The 16,444-nt window shown below is 37.6% G+C and overlaps 1 protein-coding gene across 1 annotated transcript in view; it reads left to right on the top strand.

Annotated features, from left to right (window-relative positions):
• The window catches only part of LOC143694149 (uncharacterized), a 125,755-nt gene that overhangs the window by 50,526 nt on the left and 58,785 nt on the right, over positions 1 to 16,444 (top strand). The window contains exons 4-5 of the mRNA XM_077178939.1: positions 5,611 to 5,736; positions 8,552 to 8,677. The gene's annotated coding sequence lies outside the window, so the exon portion shown is untranslated. The remainder of the gene's footprint in view (positions 1 to 5,610; positions 5,737 to 8,551; positions 8,678 to 16,444) is intronic.

The raw sequence follows: 16,444 nt of genomic DNA, 5'->3' as shown, positions 1-16,444 counted from the left end.
CATTATATCAGTATGAAAATGGAATCAGATAAAAAGTGATCTTGTGGTTTATGCACATTTTTCTAAAGTGTCTTTTTCATTTGTTTGTTTGTTTCAGGGATCAATAGTTGATATAATAAACTTGCCAATTAGTCATAGGAACTTTCACTTCTTTTTTCAGTACAAATATTCATGCACTGTTGGTCATGGATTTCATCTGAGAAAAGCAAAATGTTTCTATATCTTTGGGAGACCTGCAATAGCCTGGAAAATTATTATGTTTTCTGTGCACCCACTCTATTCTTCTGCTGTGCATATGCAGCAGTAAGTTTCCCTCATAAAATTCTCAGCACATAGGATATGTGAAGTATAACCAGTAAAATACAGTTGCACTTGAGGCTAGCAAGACTTTTGTTTTCTTGAAGGTGCTTTTGACCTCCCTCATTTTAAAGTTTTTGTCTATTGCATATGTTGAACAATATAAGCATGTTTTGTGACTCCTTATTTCTTGTGTGCTCAATTGGTGTTTCTGTAGATATTGATATTTAAGAGATGTCTTGAAATGACAGTCTTCGACTAAAAATTACCCAGGGTTTTCTGTTTGCCTTCCATTATCAGGCCTCTTAATTTAAATTAGTCAGCTTTTCACTTATGTCAGTGATGTCACACAGTGGTAATTGGTGTGAAGGTTTGATTAGCTTCCTTCATGTTTTGCATTCTTATTATTTATGATTACTAATATTTATTATTCTTGATATTAATCATAATACCTTCAGAACACTGGCCACTTGGATCAGGCTATGGAAAATATGAATATCACATAACCAGCAACAGTGAAGTGCTTCAGTGAAGAACTTATGACTAAGTCAAATATGAAATAAAAATTATTTAATCTTCTCTGCAAATAGTTTGAGGTATGAAATACACTTTGTGTAAGTGAATATTTATATGAAAATGTGAAAATGATGCAGAGAAGAAATGAGGTTGTGATCTGGAGAAACTATGACTGCTAGGATAGCAAATCCCTCAGCTTAATAAAGCTCAGTTTCAGAGATGCTTCTTGAAATTCATTTTAAATTTTACCTCTTCTGAATTACTTCAGTTCCATTTAATTATATACCATTTTACTAAACTGAATCAATTTCTCTAGTTGTAATTATTTATTGCCCACTATTATAGGAGGGGTCTTGCAAAAAGCAGCTCAGCTCCACAGCGAGTTCCTTGCGCAGCTCCAGTGAAAATTCAGGCAGTGCAACTCTTACCTCCATCCTTTGGCTGACAGAGATATGGCTTATAGGCAGGGAATATTATACTCTCTCAGTTCTCTTGTATTGCTGTGGTCTTCAAACTTTAAAATATTTCTGTATATTACAACTAAGTGGTAGGGGGTAAGGTGGCTGATTTAAGATGCTGGTACCATTCCACACAAAGGGAAAGATCAATGTTTGTGGAGCAACAGTCAACTCAGATTCTCATTGTGTGCTCCCCTACTTCCTCTACTTTGTATTATTTCTTCCCCTAAATTTTATGTTAAGGTTCATGTTTTATTTTCTTTGTGCACTTATAAAATATGTTATCTGGATGTATAAAAAATCCAATAGCTATTCTAACAACAACAACAAAAATTTATATAATTTTTAAGCTAACAAAATGTTGATGCTACTGAAATCAAAAATTTGGTCATGCATGTACGTGAAATACCTTGCCATGAACAGGAATATTAAAAAAGAATACAAGAACTAGCCTGTAAAAGCATAATTTGTCTCATATTTCTTTCCTTATGTGTTTTTTCTTTACTGTTTTGTTTCATTTTGTTGTCATAAAACAGTGGTGTTTTGCTAGTAAATCAATTTTAATTGTCTTTTTTGAAGAGGAAAAGTGAGGGATTATGACAGATGATTTTCTCCTAGAAACATGGCTTTTCTTATTAGAGTTCTAAACAGTATACAAAACATCTAAAAGTTTTTGTGACATTCTAATATATATGTTTTTCCTGAATATCATTGGTTTCCTGAGATTTTTATCAAGAGTTTTATACTATTTTTAAATAAACAAGCTTTATGCTTCTGTTTGAGAAGGGCAGAAGTAGAAAAAATATGGGATACATCGGGTCTTTATACTCAACGCTGCCCTTGAATAAAATTATATCTACATTTCAGAAAAAAGTTCAATAAAGTAGGGCTGTAAAAAATAGGAAGTGCCTTTGCAAATAAAATGTTTGCTCTTAACCATCAAATATATTTCATTTTTAACTCAATTTTAAATAGACAAGGTTTCAAGAAAATAATAACTTTATGCATCATATTTACATGAAAAAATTACAGAGCCACAAATAATAAAAAACAATTTATTGATGTTGTTGCACTGGTTAAATATAAATATGGCCATTTTCTAACAGGAAAAATAATATGGCTACATGAAACATTTGTATGTCCCTCTAATAAAAAATATGCATTACAGCTGCAGTACTATCTTTAAGAATAAACACCAGCACATTTGCTATCTGGTTTAGTGACTTTTTATGATGGTTGAGAGCTGTCCTTCTCTGGTGACTGCAGATTTACCATTAGAAGTTGATGTTACACCTCTGATTTCATTATATATGCTGTAGAAAAAGCTGGCCAGCTTTTCAAAGTCACTACTTCAGCAGTTATCAAGACAGAGCTAGAACTAGATTGTGCCACTGGGCTTGGTGATACATTTTGTGTCTCCTTTTTCTGTCACCCATTGCTGGTATCCAGCTGTGCACTGTGATAAGAACACTGCTATGAGTATCATCCAAATAATAATAAGCACCAGGCTAAGCAGGCCTTGAAGCTAATTTCATCTCAACATGAGAAAGGTTTGCCTCACTTTTGTCACACTGGCATTCAAAGAGACTGAAAAAGAGACCTGGATCTCTGCTTGCCTGGGAGTCCTCAAATTGCCAACCTGACGTGGCACTGAAAAAGCTGGCCAAATGGCCATACTTTAAGAAATTAAACTGAAGATTTCTGAAGTTAATTCATTGTCTATCTGAAATATAGTTCACTGTTAATATTGAAGATATATGTTCAGTAAGTTCAAAGCCATTAATGTCAGAGTCCCTGCCTTTCCATTCCCTAAGTATCTTTCATATCTTCTGCTGTACTCACAGTGTGCCTTATGCTTTTATTTTAAACAGTGACTCCATTTCCAAGTACATGCTGTAGCTTCTGGGAAACCATTCATAATTAGAGCAGTTTAATAACCAGAATGAATATTTATAGTATAAATTATTTGATGCATAATCTTAGTCATAAAATTATTTTCTTCATGCATTTTTGACTAGCTTTAGTGACAGAAGCACAAAAATATTCATGAAATACAATAGGCTATAAAACAGCATGTTACACTGAGCTATATATTTCTCTGAGACATGGTCTCTCTCTTCATTGTAAGAAACAATACTTCACAGAAAAACAGGAAATTGTTATATGCCATAAATGAAATAGTTTTTATTTCTAACAGAGATATGCTATTTTCACGCATAATCAAAACTGTTCTATTAAGCAAGATTTTCCTAGAGACAAAAAGGACCACAAAGTTGTAATGCTATTTTCATGTTGGTATTGTTTCCATTATATTTATTTATTCATATACCTCAAGTTTTTAATTTATTGGATATGTCTGAAATGGTCTATCTGGCTCACCACCATCAATTTGAAATATTAATGCTTCTTGCTTCTTTCTTCTTTTAACTTCTTTTCAAAACTTTTTTTTCTTTAAATGAAATATTCCATTTTGGTGTCTAAGTCAAAATGGTCAAATTGTTATTTCTGTTCTGTTCTGTTTGCTTCCTTCTGATGAAGTACTTCATACAATGTCATTTAGCACTTCAAATATATAGTTATAGTCATTAGTTGCCTTGGTGATGAATGTGTTGTGTACCTGAGGGACAGTTGTGTGTACTTTTCTGATGTATTGATGTTGATTATAATTTGACAGGAACATTCTACATATCAGAATTTTACTGGCAAAAAAATGCCAATAATGAATTTTATGAGATTAATTAAAAATATAATTCAAAAAATTTCTTTTAAGTTTGTATTACACATTATTTTTTCCAGGACAATTCATTAAAAGGTCCACTACAGTTTTATAATGGAAGTCTGCATCTTTTGGTCATCCTAAAATTTCTTTAACAAACATTAGCAAGACGAGCTCACTGTAAAGATGAAGGCACAAACACATTAATCAGAACAAAACTAGGATTTACTGCAGAAGCCCCAGAAGATTAAAACCCAAATATTTAGCGATTCTGCTCATATCAAGCTCCTTGGCAAGGAACTATGTAAAGGTGGCTTACACATCCATCGTGCATATGTCAAAGGAAAATCCCTAAGCCATTCTCAGGTCTCTGACAGATAGCCCAGACCTCTGAGCTGCCATTTTAAAGTGGAATGGAAATAATCAGGTGGGTAAGGCAAAAGGGAAGCCTTTCAGACATACTCTTCTATGTGGCATTTCTCTCTGGATTGGCTGCTCAAAATGTGTTTTTAAGTGATTTTATGTTAAAGTCTTCCAATTTCCAAACAGTAAGAAGAGGGACCTTTCTGCTCTGCATTCTGTGTCAGGTCCAAAGTAGTTAAACACTGTATTGAAACATACTTAATTTTTATTATAATAAAATGTTTATTTTTATTATCAAAATATTTTTTTCAGCTATCTTAAGGAATTCAACAGTACCCTGTAAATACACCCAACCATTTCTTTAATGGCCATATTGGGATTTCCATGTTCTTATCAGGAAAAAGTTATCTCATGACCATGCAATACATGCTTTCAGCCTGGCCCTGAAAGAAGAGTATGATAGCAAAAACTTAGACTTTTCAATCAATCAGAATTCAGTATATCTACCTTTTAAAGAATTGCCTTGGGAAATTCTTCTGTATTGCAGATCCTTTGTTCTCAAGAAACTTTAGATTTTATGGTGGTAGCTTTGATAAAACTAATAGACATATAATAGATGAGGACAGTAATTTAGTAAGAAATAAGTATGAAGAGGAAAGCTTTGTGTAGAAATGTACTCTCATTGTGTAACTGGCAGGAGGTATCTTTCATGAGCTGAGGGAACTGTTGTGCAGAGGTTTTGCAAGAGCTCATCTCTAATGGGTCAGGTAAAGCACACTCACCACAGCATCACTCTCCATGTTTTCTGGCTCTGGTCTGGAAATTCCTTTGATGTCATGTCCAACCAATAATTATCTTAAGTAATTCACAAAGTTTCTGCTGCATTTTCATTAGGCTCTCAACTCCTGCCACTATCAGCATGCTTGACCTTTTAATTCTTCTTGTAAATTAGGTCTCAGATCAGCAGCTTGTATTCTAACCGCTTAACCGCCAGGAGTCTGAGAAATTTCTCACAATGAATTAAGACTAATCAGTATCACAGAACTGGCAACATCAGTACTGCCACTCCCTCAGCTTTGTACTTTCTTAGGCAGTGACTGTTGCAGCCATTTCTGCCAATTTGGGAAATTGTGATGGCATATTTTCCCTTTGTTTACACAAAGATATGGTTCATTACCTTCTTGTTTTCTTTGTTTTGGAACATTTTTTTCTCATACCTTATGTATAAATTAATGCTGAATATTACTTTTTCCTGGTTAGATCAGCAGCCTATGAGCAAATTGAACTATAATGCTCTTGCTTCAGAAACCCATGATAGGAGGAACTATAGCCTGCTAATGAGCACTGAGGGACCAAGAAATTCAGGGCACTGTACTGTTTAAACTTGTGAGTATTATCTTCATAAAGGGTTATGAGCTGTTGCATGTATTGTGGAAAGTTAAACCTTAAAATAATCTTTTCAAAATCAGTGGAATTATTCAGTGGATGCATGTAGTATATTGTGTATGGTTTAGGTGATTCCCCATTTAAAAGGAACATTTTACTGTAATTAATTTAAATTTCATTGAATTCACAGCACAAATATGCAAAGGGGAAGGGATCTAGGACCTTTATTCTTTCTCTCCATATCACATGGTTCAGTATACAGATCCCTCACAGCATAGAATCACAGAATGGACAAAGATTGCAGGGACCACAGTGGATCATCTTGTCCAACCTTCCTGTTCAAGCAGGGTCATCCTGGAACAAATGGCAGAAGATTTCTTCCAAATGTTTCTTGATTATCTCCAGTAAGGGAGGTTCCACAACATACCTGGGCAACCTGTTCCAGAAAATATAAACCAATTATTTACTGGCTTTCACAGAAAATATAGGTGTAAAATTTAAGATGCTATCAGCCTAAGGATTAGAATCTTCATTCTTCTGCTAAGGAACCTAAAAAAAAAAACAATTGAAACAATCAGGCCAATAGGTGAATGATTTCTAGGGGAACTTCAAGGTGTTGTGCTAGGTATGGGAGAGAAAAGCTGTAGAAAAATAAACAAGGTTAAAACTCACCCAAGAAAACTTTGCCTGAAAAAGTAAATACATTATATAACCACAGAAAAAATCTGCTGAACTTCATCAGGAAAAAATCTCACCACACATCCCTCACTGCATCATCTGAAAGCTGAAGAATAAAAATCAGAAAGAACTGCTGAAAACCCTTCTCCTTCCACAACCCAATATTTTGGTTATTTTACATTGTTTAAGACAAAATTTGATTTTGAATTTCATGAGCTGAGGCAGCCGTTGTGCAGAGGTTTTGCCAGAGCTCATCTCTGATGGGTCAGGTCAAGCATACTCACCACAGCATCACTCTCCATGTTTTGTGACCCTGGTCTGGAAATTCCTTTAATGTTATGTCCAACCAATTTTTAAATTATCTTAAATAATTCACAAAGTTGCTTGTGGAACCAGACCTCCACCAGGACTTCTTCTGTTGCTTGGTATTCATTCAGGGCCACCTCCTTACCAGTGCTGTGGTTTTGCTGCAATGCTGCTCCTACCACTGCCTGCCATGCTGAGACTCCTGACTCTTGTTCTTTTTCCATTCTGTGGGTTGAATACACAACCTGTTGGCTTGAAAACTGGAGTAGAAAATAATAAGTGAGCTGCTTTCTAATTTTCTAAATGAGAATATCTTATTTATGTGTACTTGTATGGAATAAAAGGGAAGGTAAAAAAATCAATGCAGACTTTCCCTTCAACATAATGCATAAGATAATTCCACTGATTTCTTCCTTTTCCTCTCTATTAGTTAGGAAAATCAGATGAAGAAGAATTATGGCCCTATGTGTGCTCAGGGGGAAAAAAATGAGTTTTCTGTTGCTTTCTGTTAAGATGCACTGACTCTCAGTTTTAGGAAATACAAAGTGAGACTATCATCTCACTTGAAAGGAGGTGCAGATGGAAGCCAGCCATACTAACACAGCTGTATATTCCTTCCCTGGCTGCAGAACCAAAGCAAGCAAAGCTCTTTTTAACTGCTGGCCAGTCAGGATAGTTCTGGAAGAACAGAAGGGTCAGTGCAGACCAGGCTTAGTGCTGAAAAAGATTGGCCTCTTATGAATTTTCCAAATTTACTCAGTAAAGGGAGAGAATAGGCAGTTATGTACATAATCATGCAACATGCTCCTAAAGCTGTAGCTCTTTAACAAAAATTGCATGTGGACTGCAAAACTGCTTATGGATTACGACCAACTTGAATAATTTAATTTCCTTACCAGAGCCTCAAAAGTTCTGGTAATTAACCTCATTCTTAACTGAGGCTAGCAGTGAAGCTTTAACACTCCCTTTGCCTCTCTTGTTTGCATGAGTTAAGAATATCACCCACAGCTTATGTAATTGTATCCTTCTGTTTTACTTACCATTTTGCATCCTCAATTTCTAGTAAAGAGAATTGAAATTAATTGCTTTAGGAATTTCATAATTAAAATATTCTATTTAGCTTTTGGAGTGTTAGATGATAAAGGAAATCATATTAAAATTATTTGGACAATACATATTATTTCAATATCTATTTTTGCTGCAAAATAGAGTGGTTAGCCCCAAGCACAAATAAATTCAGTAGGACCTTTTCAATTATATTGTGTGATTTCAGATCATCTGCCAAACCTGATGCTACAAATCTATCCTGAATTTCAGAGGCTCCTTCAGGTTACCTGTGTGTTCCATGATGTGAATATCAAACTGACCCAGTACTCCATTACAATACATTGGGTTTAGCTCTGTTCCAGGAACAGCAATAATTATATCAAGAAGTTTTAGAGATAAATAAAGACTGTCTTTTTTCTGACACAAATTTTGTAGCTATAACAAAAAGGAATAAAAAATTATGCAATAGTCAAAATTTCACATTTTATGTGAGAATATTTAATGATTGGTTTTGTTAAATGAAAGTAAATATGCATTTAAAATAATTCTACTCTACCTGAAAAATAGTATTTAAAATATTTTTGTCACTAAAATAAAATTTCAATTAAAAGGATTTTTTAGCTTGATGTCATGTTAATGCTTACTGAGTACCTTAGTGTCTTCTAGCTAATTTTCTTTTTAAAATATAGTGTAAGGGAGTCATAATTAGGGCTCCTACAAAAATGCTGTGATGGTTGTTTTATACCATTTGTTTTTCCCTCATTTCTATCAACTTCACTTATAGAGAAAATATACAATTCTTCAAGGTCTAGAGCAGCAAATACTGCAAAGTGAGAAAGGACTTCCTGTGGTACAAACTTCTTGAAGAGTTTAAGGGAATTGTGAGAAAGCACATCATATTTCAGCTCTGGTAAGAACATATTGAATTTTCATGTACTTAACAAAACTAAAACTCATTCATTCAGTCTTTCCTCATAACTGAGATCCCCAGCATAGCAGTGCATAGTTTAATTTATTCTGATTCCTGTAATATCTTCAAGCTCAGTCTACACTCACGTAATGCAACCCACACAAGTATGAAATTAAATCAGTGTACCTGAGAATGTATTTTATTCAAATATTTTTAATTAAATAAGGCTAAAATATTCAGCCACTTTTTTGAAATAATTTGAAGCTTACTTTTTCTGTTTTCTTTCCTAAGGTGTTATACCAAATATAAATAAAAATGTATATTACATAGATGTCCATTATATTTTTGCTTATTGTTTTAGTAGAAAGAACATATTCACTGATTAAAAATTTTCTCTTTGAGATTAGTTTTTCAGACCTTTTTTTTTCCTGCTAGTAGTTTCCCATGAAAGTACCATTTTCAACAAGAAATTTTTCACTGCAAAATAATCCAGGAAAATCTTCATAATTCTTTGCTGAAAATCAGGGATAAGCAGCTTACTGTGGTTGACTAGGGTCTATTTGCCAGTATTGCTCTTTTAACCAGCAAGAAGGAAAGTGCAGACTAAACTACACTAACTTTTTAATTCTTGCTTGTGAGGTATTTTTCAATGCCTGCAGACACATTTTTTTTCTTTATAAAATGAGTAAAATGGAAGAGTTAACCTCCACAGTACTGAGAGGCTTTGATTGCATCAGCTGTTGACAGGAGTCAATATTTTTAAGTAACACAAAATCATTTCACTGATTGACAGAACACACATGAAATAAAGTAAATCGTAAGAAAAATTCAGACTAATTGCTTGAAATGAAATAACATTCAAGCAAGCTAAAAGGATAAAAGATACAGTCCCAACTGGAAGGCTAAAAAGCAAACATATAGAAAAGTGTTATGAAACATATTTTAATGTGATTTTTTTCATCCTTTTCAGTCTTTTCATTTACAGTATCAGAGCCATCCCTAAGACTTTCTTCCTCAGGAGAAAAGAAATACAAGTATTTTAGTTTATATCAGTTTGTCTCACTTTGTCTTTGCAGGAAGTAATGGGTACTAACTACATGACCAATATATTTATAATCTTTGTTTCAGAAATATGTTTCAGAAAGAGGTTTCAATGTAGTTCTGAAATACATGTATTGTGTTCATGTGTCTGAAAGACAAATATTTGTTCAGATTCATAAAACTAGGAATCTGCTTTGAAATTATATTGTGTACAAGTAATTTTGCTTTTCTTGTTTGCTATTTGTTCAGTGTCTAAAAGTGAAATCTGAAAAAGTATTTGTAAAGAAAAGCAAAAGTAAAACATTATTATGATCACACATTTGTAGGTCATAGACAAAATGTCAGGTGTCATTACACCAATGGAAACTGCAAGAGTTGAAAGTACTGATTTAAATCAGCCAAAGGACTAAAATATTTTGTAATTTTTAATCAAGAAAATCTCCCTCTGTGAGCTGGATGCTTAAGCCTTCCTTCAGTCACTAATGTACGATAATCCAAAGGCTGTTTACATCTGTCTCTGAGCAATAAATGCTGAAGCTTCATTTTCTATTCACAGCACTGAAGTTTACATTCAGGATGATCATCTCAGTAGAGTGAGCACAGTGCAGTCTGCAACACCTTATGAAAGACTGTATCTGTGCTTTTCCTTAGTTCTTCTTGCTCTCTGTACCTACTTCAGTTCACAGACCAGGACTGAGTTCCTACTAGGGGACTTGTTCAGGTAGCTTCACAAGCGACATAGGGATCAAGGTTATTTAGGTGAACACATTTGTCTACCAAGGATAATATGATTTGTATACCTTCTTTGTTGATCTTTTCACCTCATTTACTATAACAGAGGAGTTATACATTGATGTAAAATGGAATATGCAGGTCAGATTCAAACAGTTTGGTATGGAGAAATGACACTGTACAGTACTGTGAGGAGATCCTGACTGAGGCCATGAATGCTTTGTGACTGAGGGATTACAGAGGCCCCCACCAACTCATTGCTTTAAAGTCATTTTTCAGCTTCTAGTTTTGAAGCTGGCGAAAATAAGGCTCCCAGGCCAGTGGAGACAAAACCAAAGAGTATAGCCTTAAACCAGGGAGAATATTTTCAATGTTTTTATAATAACCAACTGGACAGGACATAGTCAGTACAAGCTAGCAGCTGACTTTTTGTGTCAATGCAGATGATTCCCTGATCAAGAAAAGGGAGAATTTCTTTTCCTCTAGTGTCTGAGGGACTCTGACCCTGAGGGAGTCATGAAACTTGAAATTTCAAGAGACTGTTCCATTTATATATTTCCTACTTTTCCGAGGTAAGGACACACATTAACTCATGCCACCTATTCAGTTGCTTTTAAAGGGCAAGGATGACTAGGAACTGTAAAAAGGGGCAAACCCATTCTGGTAAATCAATATAAACAATTTGGTAAAGAGCAAGGAGAGGTAGTTGCCATTAGGTCACTGAAACTTTGCTGGTATTTTTGGAATTTTAGCAGTTTCAAGAAAACTGTCCGTTAAAAGAAAGTAGCATTATTGATATTGCTTGTGTGACACTTCATGGCCACGAATGGAAAAACGGGCTTAAGATTGTTCCCAGGTTTTGTCACCTTTAAAATAAATGGGAACATTTCAACAAATTGATTTGGGGTTGCCAATAATCCTCTGTAGTCCATTCTATTTTTGCAGCAATATGTGTTTGAGAAAGATCTTTTCAGCATAGGTTTTGTTCTGACTTTATCCTTCTTGATCCTTCCACACACTGTATTGATTTGCATGACTTCTACAGCCTCTGCTTTGCGCTGCTGTTTGTATGCATCTTCTTATCTTATCATATGTTTTCAACACTACTTCAAATTAGTTTATCTCCTGCATTTTAGCTTGTATCTAGAAAGTTATCATTTACCTTATGATTAGTTTTGGACATGCTGTTCAGGGGACTACATTGACTCCAAAAAAACCCTGACAGCTCTCTTCTTTAGATCCTGCATTTCCTTATTTACTGTGTTATTTTAAAATATTTTCAGAAGTTAATTATTTTTTTCATATTCTCTCTTAGTTCGTAGAGCATTTGGCACAACTGGATGCAAAAAGGAAATCCATTTGACTTTTGAAGTTTCCACAGGAAGTTCAACATGACTTTTTACTTTATGTAATGAGAGTGTACAGATTTTTTTGGAAACGCTTTTTATGTGTGTGCTTTTGAAATTCGTTGCTATCTCTATTGTTGCTTTTCATAAATGATCCTGATGTTTCTGCTTTCTTAACCATCTTTGACTGCCTTACTTGGCTAAAAGACACTTGACACCTTTACTTCAAGGTGTGGATATTCTTGGTGGGCCCCATTTCCAGGCATGGGAGGAGAGAGATTAATTATCAGATTATGATACCCAGGTATGTGTTGAAACATGAACACAGCATCTTATGTTGCCATGTACTATCTTGATCAATTGTGCTATGGCAAAAGAAAATACTAAAACACGTAGCCAGCAGTCACCTGGGAAGGTCTCCCAGAGTGCGTTGTTGTGCTAATTTCGCTCCATTATTTCCCATAGAATATGAAGGGTGTGATTCTTTGATATATATCTTAGCTTGAATTTGTTTTGCACTACTTGATTTTATTTTGTCTCAAGGGTTGTAATTGAATTTGCTTTTTAGCAGCTCATACAACACTAACAGAGGTTTTGAGATATTGCTTTTCATTAAGACGTCTTCCATTAGAAAAAAAACAGTCTATTCAATATTTCTGCAATTTCACCTAAAACTGCACCGTTTCTGTGAGCAAACTGGTAATAGAGTAATATCTGTGCATGGATGCTACACAAGAGTCTGTCCCCAGCATTCTCATCTGTTACTCATTTTCATTTAGGAGGTGTACACTTCGCTGCTGATAAGCGGACCACCTTCTACTCCTTTTAACTTAATTTTTCCCCTCCTTTTCACTTATGAATTGAAAATAAAACTCCTTTCTTTCCTATCTGTATTTTCATTCCTCCGATACTGATACTGGATACAATTATTTTCTTATTAAATCAAGAAAGATGTATGTGATTTTTGGGCTTTAGGGTTTTGGGTTGGATTGGGGCTATTTTGGTCAGATTTTTTAAACGAGACACAAAGAATTAAAATAAATGTTTACTGTAATAAAATTATTAAAATTTCAAATCCAGTAACCAGAGAATTTTCTTAAAAGATGTGCTACTGTAGCTGGGATTTTGATTAACTCTTCTAGTTTTAATTCCTCTACCTCCATATTTTTGAAAAATAATGTACAGTATCTTGATCAATTGTGCTATGGCAAAATAAAATACTATAACACATAGCCAGCAGTCACCTGGCGTGTGGAAGGGTCTCCCAGAGTGGGCTGTTGTGCTAGTTTCACTCTATTATTTCCCATAGGGTTCTATTGGCTCTCCCCACAGTGTCCATAAACACTCTGTCCATGAGAAAATTATTCTCAGCTTGATTTTCATCTCTTTTTTTGTTTATCCCTCAGCATCAAGCTTTATACACAACAGAATGGCAGATAGAGTACATGGCAGGCAGCTAATGACTCATAATGACAGACTCATAAACAAGCTAATGCATGATAGGGAGGGTTATTATTTTCTTTCAGAATGCCCTGCCAGTGGCATGCCCTTCCTTGTCCCTTTTGTTTTATTGGGGTTATGTGCAGAAAGTACAGGAAAGGTGCTTTCACAAGTACTTAGTTTTTGAAACATGTCCTTTAATTTGAAATGAGCATGATACCTGGTAGATTTCATCCAGAAAACAAAACTGTGCTTTTGAGGTGTGAAGCCTCCCCTCCATCTGGAGGTTTGGTTGGTGGTAGAATAAAGCAGCAGGAGAAATGGATCTCAGCCCTGCACAGGCAGAGCAGTGACAACCACAGGCTCCATTTGAGTCTCTTCCGGAAGGAAGAGCATAGCTGCCAGAGCACCTCACAGCTGTTGCACAAATATACATTATAGAATGAGCTGTGGATAACAAGTCCCAGTAATTCATGGACTTACAGATGCGCTGAACCAGCACTGTTCTGCATAGTTGATGCAAGAACTTTTGAATATGTTTGTTTTCCCTTATTGACTGTATTATTGTTAATCATGCAGCACTAATACTTAGTGGCTGAGCAACAGGAAACCTGCCTGTTTGCTTTATTCTGCCTGCTGAAATCTGAAGTCCTCAGGAAGAGGAAATCTTGCACCACCCTAGGGTGAGATCCCTTTGGTAAAATATGGTCCAGCAATTGAAGGCAGCACAGAGGAGAAATTATGGCTGAGCCAGTTAGAACCATTATCAAAAGAGTTTTTTTTTTTTAATCTCTCTCCTAAGCAGAACTGATTGTTCTGTCTTTAAAAACTTACTTTATTATTTTGTATTCATCTGCTAGTAAAACATAAATTTAGATATTGAGAACACAATTGTGGTAGTTTTACTGTGTTCACTTTAATGAAAAGCTGTGGGTATATCCACCTCAAAGCCTTGGTTCATTCAAGGTCCTCTGAAAGAAAGTTGTCGGGGTGCAAGCAGGGAAGCTTTTAATCAGTGACAGAAGGACTTGTTTTTTTTCTGATAAAGGAAGGTGTTAGACACTGATAATTGGATCATCAGGCTTTCTTGGCATGTAGTTTCCTTCAGGAGAGCTAATATCACTAGCCGTCATTCAGATGAACAGATGGAAATTTGAAGATGACTTCTGCAAATAAAACCCTCACTAAATTAATAATGCTGAGACTTAACATCAAGTAACATAAATTAATGAGATTTGAGGCGAAAACATCCATGTTCATACAAAAACATGACACAATAGAGACTTAAGTGGCACAAATGATTAATATAACTGTGCTCAAATACCTTTTTATTCCTTTGAACAGGAGCTATTATACAATACACAGCCAGGTTTCCAACGCTTTATATGTGGAGTATACAAGGGAGAGGCAGATACTACATCATGTTCTTTTGCTGAGACCCAAAGCTTTAAAAAATTAAACATTCAATGCCATGAAAATAACTTTTGAGCTACTTTTTTTCCCCTCAGAATGATGCAGTTGATTCTGCCTAAGTGTCTCTGTCTCTCTGCGAGCCTCTCAGGAACCCTGGGCCAGTCCCGAGTCGGCAGACACCGGGGGGAGGAGCTCCAACATGGCCGACAGCGGGGAGACACTGTCTGTGTGTGCCCGGAGGGTGCTGAGGGCACCTGGGCTGGCAGGGAGACACTGTCTGTGTGTGCCCCGAGGGTGCTGAGGGCACCTGGGCTGACAGCAGGGAGACACTGTCTCTGTGTGTGCCCCGAGGGTGCTGAGGGCACCTGGGCTGGCAGGGAGACACTCTCTGTGTGTGCCCCGAGGGTACTGAGGGCACCTGGGCTGGCAGGGAGACACTCTCTGTGTGTGCCCCGAGGGTGCTGAGGGCACCTGGGCTGGCAGGGAGACACTCTCTGTGTGTGCCCCGAGGGTACTGAGGGCACCTGGGCTGACAGCAGGGAGACACTGTCTGTGTGTGCCCCGAGGGTGCTGAGGGCACCTGGGCTGGCAGGGAGACACTCTCTGTGCCCCGAGGGTACTGAGGGCACCTGGGCTGACAGCAGGGAGACACTCTCTGTGCGTGCCCCGAGGGTGCTGAGGGCACCTGGGCTGACAGCGGGGAGACACTGTCTGTGTGTGCCCCGAGGGTGCTGAGGGCACCTGGGCTGGGGGGCAGACACTCTCTGTGTGTGCCCCGAGGGTGCTGAGGGCACCTGGGCTGGGGGGCAGACACTCTCTGTGTGTGCCCCGAGGGTACTGAGGGCACCTGGGCGGGCAGGGAGACACTCTCTGTGTGTGCCCCGAGGGTACTGAGGGCTCCTGGACTGGCAGGGAGACACTCTCTGTGCCCCGAGGGTGCTGAGGGCACCTGGGCTGGGGGGCAGACACTCTCTGTGTGTGCCCCGAGGGTACTGAGGGCACCTGGGCTGGGGGGAGACACTCTCTGTGCCCCGAGGGTACTGAGGGCACCTGGGCTGAGGGGAGACACTCTCTGTGTGTGCCCCGAGGGTGCTGAGGGCACCTGGGCTGGGGGGAGACACTCTCTGTGCCCTGAGGGTGCTGAGGGCACCTGGGCTGGGGGGCAGACTCTCTCTGTGCCCCGAGGGTGCTGAGGGCACCTGGGCTGGGTGCCTGTGCAGCACAAGAGACACCAGAGACATCGGTAGAAGAGAAAGGGCCGACTCTTAGCAGGGGTTAATCCAAGGTTTTATTAGGATCCCAAAGGAGCCCCTCCACCTCAGGGGGCCTCCTGCCGAGAACCCCAGGAGATTGCCAAGGTCACATTTAAAGGGAGGTGGAAACCGAAAGCAGATAACATTTTACCAACCAATAAGTAACTCTAAGGGATGGGTACTGGGGGATAGACATGTAGGACAGCGTATGGGGCAAGGCTTGGGAGTCTGACTCCCAGCCTCTGGCTAATAACTCGACGACTTGGACCGAAACTTCTGGATGGAGGGGATGGGATGCTGAGTGATTGACAGAGAGCCTGGGTGGGGGTTTGGGGATGATCTCATCCCAGGAGAGGGATAACACAGGTAAAGGGAGGGGGGTACAGTCTGGGATAAACCATTTGGGAAAAATATGGGAATACAAAACAAAACTACTTCAAAGTATTACAAAATATAAAAACGCACTACAACACCTAAGTACTGTCAGTTCTGCCTTCCTTCCTTGAAAGGAAGCTGAAAAGTTGAAAAGTTAAAAATTTGCT

This window comes from Agelaius phoeniceus, chromosome 5 (genome assembly GCF_051311805.1).
Source record: "Agelaius phoeniceus isolate bAgePho1 chromosome 5, bAgePho1.hap1, whole genome shotgun sequence".
Taxonomy (NCBI): Eukaryota; Metazoa; Chordata; class Aves; order Passeriformes; family Icteridae; genus Agelaius; species Agelaius phoeniceus.
Note: the sequence above shows the minus strand (reverse complement) of the source record. Positions and strands in the feature narration are given on the sequence as shown.